The sequence below is a fragment of the Urocitellus parryii genome, chromosome 11 (assembly GCF_045843805.1).
Source record: "Urocitellus parryii isolate mUroPar1 chromosome 11, mUroPar1.hap1, whole genome shotgun sequence".
NCBI lineage: Eukaryota > Metazoa > Chordata > Mammalia > Rodentia > Sciuridae > Urocitellus > Urocitellus parryii.
Window position 1 is genome coordinate 104,443,218 of NC_135541.1, and position 6,444 is coordinate 104,449,661.

Consider the following 6,444-nt stretch of genomic DNA (forward strand, 5'->3'; position numbering starts at 1 on the left):
CTGTAGGAGTTGAACTGTCCTAGCACTAGTCAGATATCATCCTGGGATATGGTGGAAATTTCACCCTGGAGAACTTGAAAGGAGTCAGTGCTGAGGATTATGGCTGGAGAGGCAGGACTTTATCCCTGGGGCTTGGAGTGGACAAGGTTGGCAACAATAGTACCATCAGCAATAACCTGTATCAAAACTTGAAGCCTATATCTCAAGTTTCTAGATATCAAAGGCTGTGAGGTCAAGAAACAGTTTCTGCAGTAACAACTGAAGATGTCTATTGAAGAAATAGGAGCTGAACATGCAATGGGGTTTGGTTTTACTTCCCCCTTCTCCCTAGCATTGGACAGGTTTTCTTTGCTGTGATTATTCCCCATGAATCATCATCCATAGAAAGTGACTGAGGCAATGAAGAGTGAATAACAAATCCCCTTAATAGTCTTTCATGTCTCTGCCTGGAGGGTTTTAGAAATAACTTGCATTTTAATCTTTCTTAGAGTCATAGAATTTTGGAACCATAAAGGACCTTATGGATGATCTGGGCATGTGGCTTTATGGAGAGACTGGAAGAGAAGCTATGTGGGTTTCACTCTCCAGTCTATCACTAGAAATAGTCCTGACCTAACATGTATTGAAGGCCTTCCTTGTGTTGGGCACCCTGAGAAGTGAATGTTCCTATTCTTCCATTCTGCAGATGAGGGAGGAAAGATGAGGAAAGAGTGGCACAGGCCACTCTTTTTTTTTTTTTTCCCCCTTAGAGCCACCAAGGGGAACTGGATCTGGCTGGAGATCCCCTACATTCTCAGTCATTCTGCTCCTCACTTTAAAATCAAACTTTTGTGGAATCTTGATTTTCTTCTATGTAATCTCTAAAGTTTAAAAATCCCCTTAAAATCTGCATTTCCTTTCTAAGCACGTGATTTTACAAGTCAAGAAAGTGAAGTGATTTTACAAGTCAAGAAAGTGAAGCGCAGAAGTGTGAATGACTTGCCCTAGGTCACTCAGAGGGTAGGGCAGAATCAGCCCAGGAATCGAGACCTAGTGACTACTGCTGCAAGTCAAGACCTCCTTCCCTTCCAACTTCTAATGTGAAATATTTCTAGGAAAATTCAACTTCTTGTCTTAGAGGGGACCAGTACAATGGTTTTAGCTAGATTGGAGATATTTAGGTTGGGTGTGGCCAATTGTAACACCAAAGATGAGTTTAGAAGACCAATGATATTTGTCTTAAGTACCTTCAACCTATCCATCTGTCTGCTGTTTGGGTGTCTTTTTCAAGTCATGAATGGTGACCACAGGGAAAGAGCACAATGACACCCACATCTGTTGTGGCACATACATACTTTCCCCAATGGTGCTTCCAGTTGTTTGTCCCCTTCAAATTTTACTGCTTTCCATTAGTTCTTTCACACGGCATCCTTCGTGGGATCTCTCAGCAGTGGAATTTCTGCTCCGCTTTCCTCCTTCCCTGTGCTTTGCTCCCTTTGTCCAGAATCTGATCATTAATAGGTATGCAGCCTGGATGTAATGGGCATGGCTATGTGGAGCAGGGTGCTACAGGACCCCGGCTATACTTTGGTAATTGGCATGTACTACCTTTAACAGAATCCCCATCGCAGTGTCCTTCCCACTGAAAAAGAGATTGGAAAGGGGTGATTGTGTCAATAAGCACATGATTGGGTGCATCTGAAGCAAGAACAAGGTATCCTGGGTGCAGCATTACTCTATTCACAACACACCCTGTATGTCCCAGAGCAAGTGTGGTTCAGACACTCTGAAATGAGCTCTCACCCACTGGTGAGTGGAAAATTAGCTTTGGCAGGCGAGGAACTGGGTGACAGGTGAGGAAGCCAGCAGGGTATCAGTGTTATCCTCCTACTATTGCTGTTTGATGGTGTTGCTAACAATCTCTCCCCACCTCTCCCCCTCCTCTGAATTGCAATTAGGTCAGGTGAAAATGACTTGGAAAGGCTTGAGTGTGTGATATGAGGATGCTGGAATGGCCTCATGCCCTTTGGAAGCTAGCCGTGTGCTTTGCAGGTGGGCTGCACTTGGCCAGTTGGGAATTGGCATTTTCCTGATGTCCCACCACGCAAGCTGTGCGGTTTATATTTCTAGTGGGTGGAAGATAAGATGGCGCTCCAGGGACTAAATCATAGGAAATTCTGCCATATGGTATAATGTTGGAGGCAGTGTGTGCCAGGACTGGGAGGCAAAAGAACTGGGTTCTTGGACTGACTTTAGATCAGCCCTATAATTTACAATGTCCTGGTTTCCTTAAGTGTAAAGTGGGGCAAATAATCCCACTGCTGCCACTCTGCTGTGAAGGTAAAGTATGTAAAGGCCCTTTGAAATGTCAAGAGTATGGTTCTAAATGTGAGGCCCGACTGCCAGGGGAGTTTGCCAAGCCTCCTGGGAAGCATCAGTCTGCCTCTGCATCAGTTTCCACAGTCTGTGCTCAGACAGGTCCTTAAGCATCACACATCCATGAATCTCATCGCCTATCTATAGTCAGCAAATAAGGGAAAGGGCAGGCTGATGCTCTGCTTTAGTCTGATCTTCTTACCAACCCCCACCCCCACCCGGTGATGATCTTGCTGCCCTCCCTCTTCTGCTCCCGGCCTGTCAGTTTAATTTAACAAGGTTGGAAGAAAGGTTTGATTTAATCAAACCAGTTGCTGTATCCATTCTGCTCAGAGGTCCCTCAGTGTCACCACTGAGACTCAGATTAGACAGTGACAATTACTTCTTCCCTGGATATTGCCTCCCCCTCCTTCTCCCCCGGAGGGAACTGGGAGGTAGACCAATCTCTTGGGACCTAAGAATAGATGCGGGAGGATCAAAGGAGAGAAACAGGCACTGGCCCCAGAAAGCCCCTCTCAGAGCCTTACATGGCCTTGTTCAAGGCTGAGGAATGGCCCAAGGGTGGGGGCAGGAGAAAAAGTGAGCAGAGCTGCCTTACAAAGGCTTAAGGCTGCCTGAGGACAGAGCTTGCCATCATGATGGCCCTCGGAGATTAAAAGCAATCTCCCTTATTGTCAGGACACTGGGGTGGAGGTGGGTAGGTAAAGTAGCTGTAAGCTCCACACACTCCAACCACAAGCATTTATTTCCAGGTTCTCTGCTGGGATTCTGGGGTCTCTGAAGCTGGGAGACAACAGCAAAAATAAGGTGAGGCTCTATCCATCTGAGTTCTGCTGCTCTGTTCTTGGCATGCAAGCAGCAGAGACAGGAGGAGCTGCCAACTGAGCCAGGGTTTCAGGGGAGGCCATGTAGGCTATGAGGTGACTGGTGTGTGTGTGTGTGTGTGTGTGTGTGTGAATGTTTGTGGCTGGAAGACAAGGCAATGGGGGTCTGGTGCAGAAAGTTTAGAATTCCAGAACAAATCTCCTTTCTTTAACCCTTTTATTTCCCTTCGTTTTGGGAAGTGGGTGCTCAGCACCTCTTGTTTTCTTGTGCAGTTTACAGAAGAAAGACAAAGCCCTCTTGAGGGGAACCCTCACTAAAGGTGGTGGAAATCCTTTTGCCTTTTGCTCATTTGTGTCACATTCTTCCATCAGCTGGGCAACTGACAGGTGCACCCCTCCCCCGGCCCTTGCCAGATCGCCTCCCTGCCATTTGTCTCTTACCCAAATACCCAGCAGAACTCACTATCCATAAGAGCTGAATATGATTAGCGGAAACCCCTTCTGACAGCTCTAAAGAGAATCCTTCAAATGCATATTCTATTGAGTGCATCTCATTGCTGCTGACAGCTGCTTTATCAATTAAATTCCACGTTCCCCGTCTTTGGAGACGCCAAGAACCTCCTCACCTAATAAATCACAGGCTCCCAGTTATTGTTAAATGTCCCATCAGACTCCAATAAACTCCCTGCCAAAAGGGGCAGGTTATTTATTATGCTGCCTGGACAAGAATGGATCAGGCCCCTTTCTCACAAGGAGAAGAGCAAATGTACCACACCTTCCTCCCTAAAGACCGAGGCAGTGATCTAAATGGGGCAATCAATCAACTCGGGTCTCAGACAGAGGGGAATCTGGTCTGGAGGGAGGTGATATCACCTGGGGTTCTTTTCCCAAGCCAGGAAAATCCAATGAAGCACTTGTGAAAACAGTTATTCTCCCTGTTGAGAAGTAGTCAACTAGGACTGAGTAGGCTCATAAAACAGTATGTTCTGCCCAGAGGGCAGATGATGATTTTTGATAAATTTGATACAAGTTAAGATTATGGATGGGGCTAGTCCACTGAACAGATGATCTAAGAATATAGGAGTGAAAATCCCCTTGGCTGGTGAAAGAATCTAAGCACATGGCCAGCCATGGTTTGCAAGATAAGTGGCACACAGGTAGCACTGGCACTTAGAGAGCAAGTCCCAGGAGCTGTTAGGTGTTAGGAAGTGGGCTTTAGCATTACTTGCCTCAAATTAGATTCCAAACTTAGTGATGATTCCAAGTCTGAAAGTTCAGATGTGAACTCCTCAGCTTTGCCATGAATCAAGCCCCAATCTCCATTTCCAACTGTTTCTTTTTACTGTTACATAACACTACCCTCTTTGGAAGAGCATAACATACTTACTTTATATTCCTTATGGTGGCAAACAAGGCTCTCCATCATATGGAGCCAATATATCCCTGCAGCCTCATTTCCTGGTAATTGCTATCATACTTGCCTCTGTTCACACCAAAGGACTTATCTTCTCAAAACTATTATGGGTTTTCATGCTTCCACGCCTCTACACAAACTGTTCCCTTTGCCCAGAATATCTTTTGGAGACTTGTCTTCCTGCTCTCCTTCCACTCCCACTTCCTGGAGAGCGCCTTGTTCATCCTTCAGAAGCTCAGAATATCAGCCTCCACTGCTTCCTGGGATTGCTGCCTTGACAGAAATGCTGGACTCCAGATATTAAGTCAAGAATAATTTTTTGCACATGTAGTTTTTCTCATAGTTCCATGCATACTTTCAACCACTTCGTTTTTGGGTGGGGATGAGGAGGACATAGAGAAGAAAGCTAGTGCACTCTGAATACCAAAAGCTGTTTTCATCAATTTCTCTGAAGTTCCCACTCTCTCCCACATGACAGCCACACTTTGAGCAACGAAGGCCCTGCAAAATGTCAGTACTGCATATGATTTTACACCAGCTTGTGCTACTTGCATATTTCATGCTTGATCATTTTCCTTGCTGGGCTGCCAGCTCCTTTAGGATGAGAGTAGAAAGAGCCTGGGCTTTGCTGTCAGGCAGATCTGAGTTCCAATCCATTTCTGAGCTGTGACTTAGGGCAGATTCCTTAATTTTCCTCTGAGGACCTCCCTGGAGGGAAACATCTCCTTTAGCATCTGACAGAGAAGGCTTTTAGGGTTGGTATAGATCTGATAAGAGATGTTCACCCAAAAGCTCATGAGGAAATGTAGGAATGTTCAGAGTTGAAATGTTATGCAATATAGCCTAATGAGTGGATTAATCCACTTGCTAGATTATTAATCTGAATAGACTATTGGGTGGTAATCATAGGCAGGTGGGACATGACTAGAATAGGTCACCAGGAACATGTCTTTGGGGTTGATATTTCTCTGGCACCTTTTTTGCTGTATCTCTGCTTCCCAGCTACCATGAGTTGAGTCAAGTTTTTTCCTCTGCCATGCCTTCTGGTCATGATACTCTGCCTTATCTCCAACCCAGAGTAAAGAAATCAGCTGACCATGGACTGAACCTCTGAAACTGTGATCCCTTTTCCTCCTTTAAGTTGTTCATATCAGGTATCTCAGTCACAGTGACAAAAATTTGACTAACACAAGAATAAATTGCAGACATGAGCTTGGCCTCAGCTCACTCTCCATTTGCATGCTAAGCTTCTCCAGACCCATTTACCCTTCCCTGTGACAAGGCCCCTGTCTTCTATGCATTCTTCAGTTTTGAGCTTAGCTCCAACTCTGGGATGATATGGCAGACTGTTGATTACTTCTAAAGTCCTTTCCCTCTTCTTTTACAGTAATAAACATCCTTTCCAACCAGTGTTTAGCTGGGCAATTGTCTGGAAAAATAACTACACTTCCCAGACTCCTCTGCAGAGAGGTCTAACTCTATGGTTAAATTCTGGCCAATGAAATGCTTAGTAGGAATATGGCGGTTTTTGAGGATGTTTCATAAAAGATTGTTGGATGATGACCTCTACACCCTTTCTGCTTTTTTGAGTCTTCCTTTTTGCTGCTGACTAGATGCAGAGATGATGGCTGAAACTACAGCAACAATTTAGGTAACAAGACAAAGGCTTGGGTATCTAGGAACTTTGTGAATGAGAGCTACTATGTCTGTATTACTTGCAAATTTTCCGCCAGGGAGAAATGAACTTCTATCCTGGAAATATAAACTTCAACCTTAAGGCTTTATCTTTAATCCAATCTAGTCCTGATCCCTAAGTCTTTCCTGGCTTCCCATATTTGGGAAAGAAGCTAC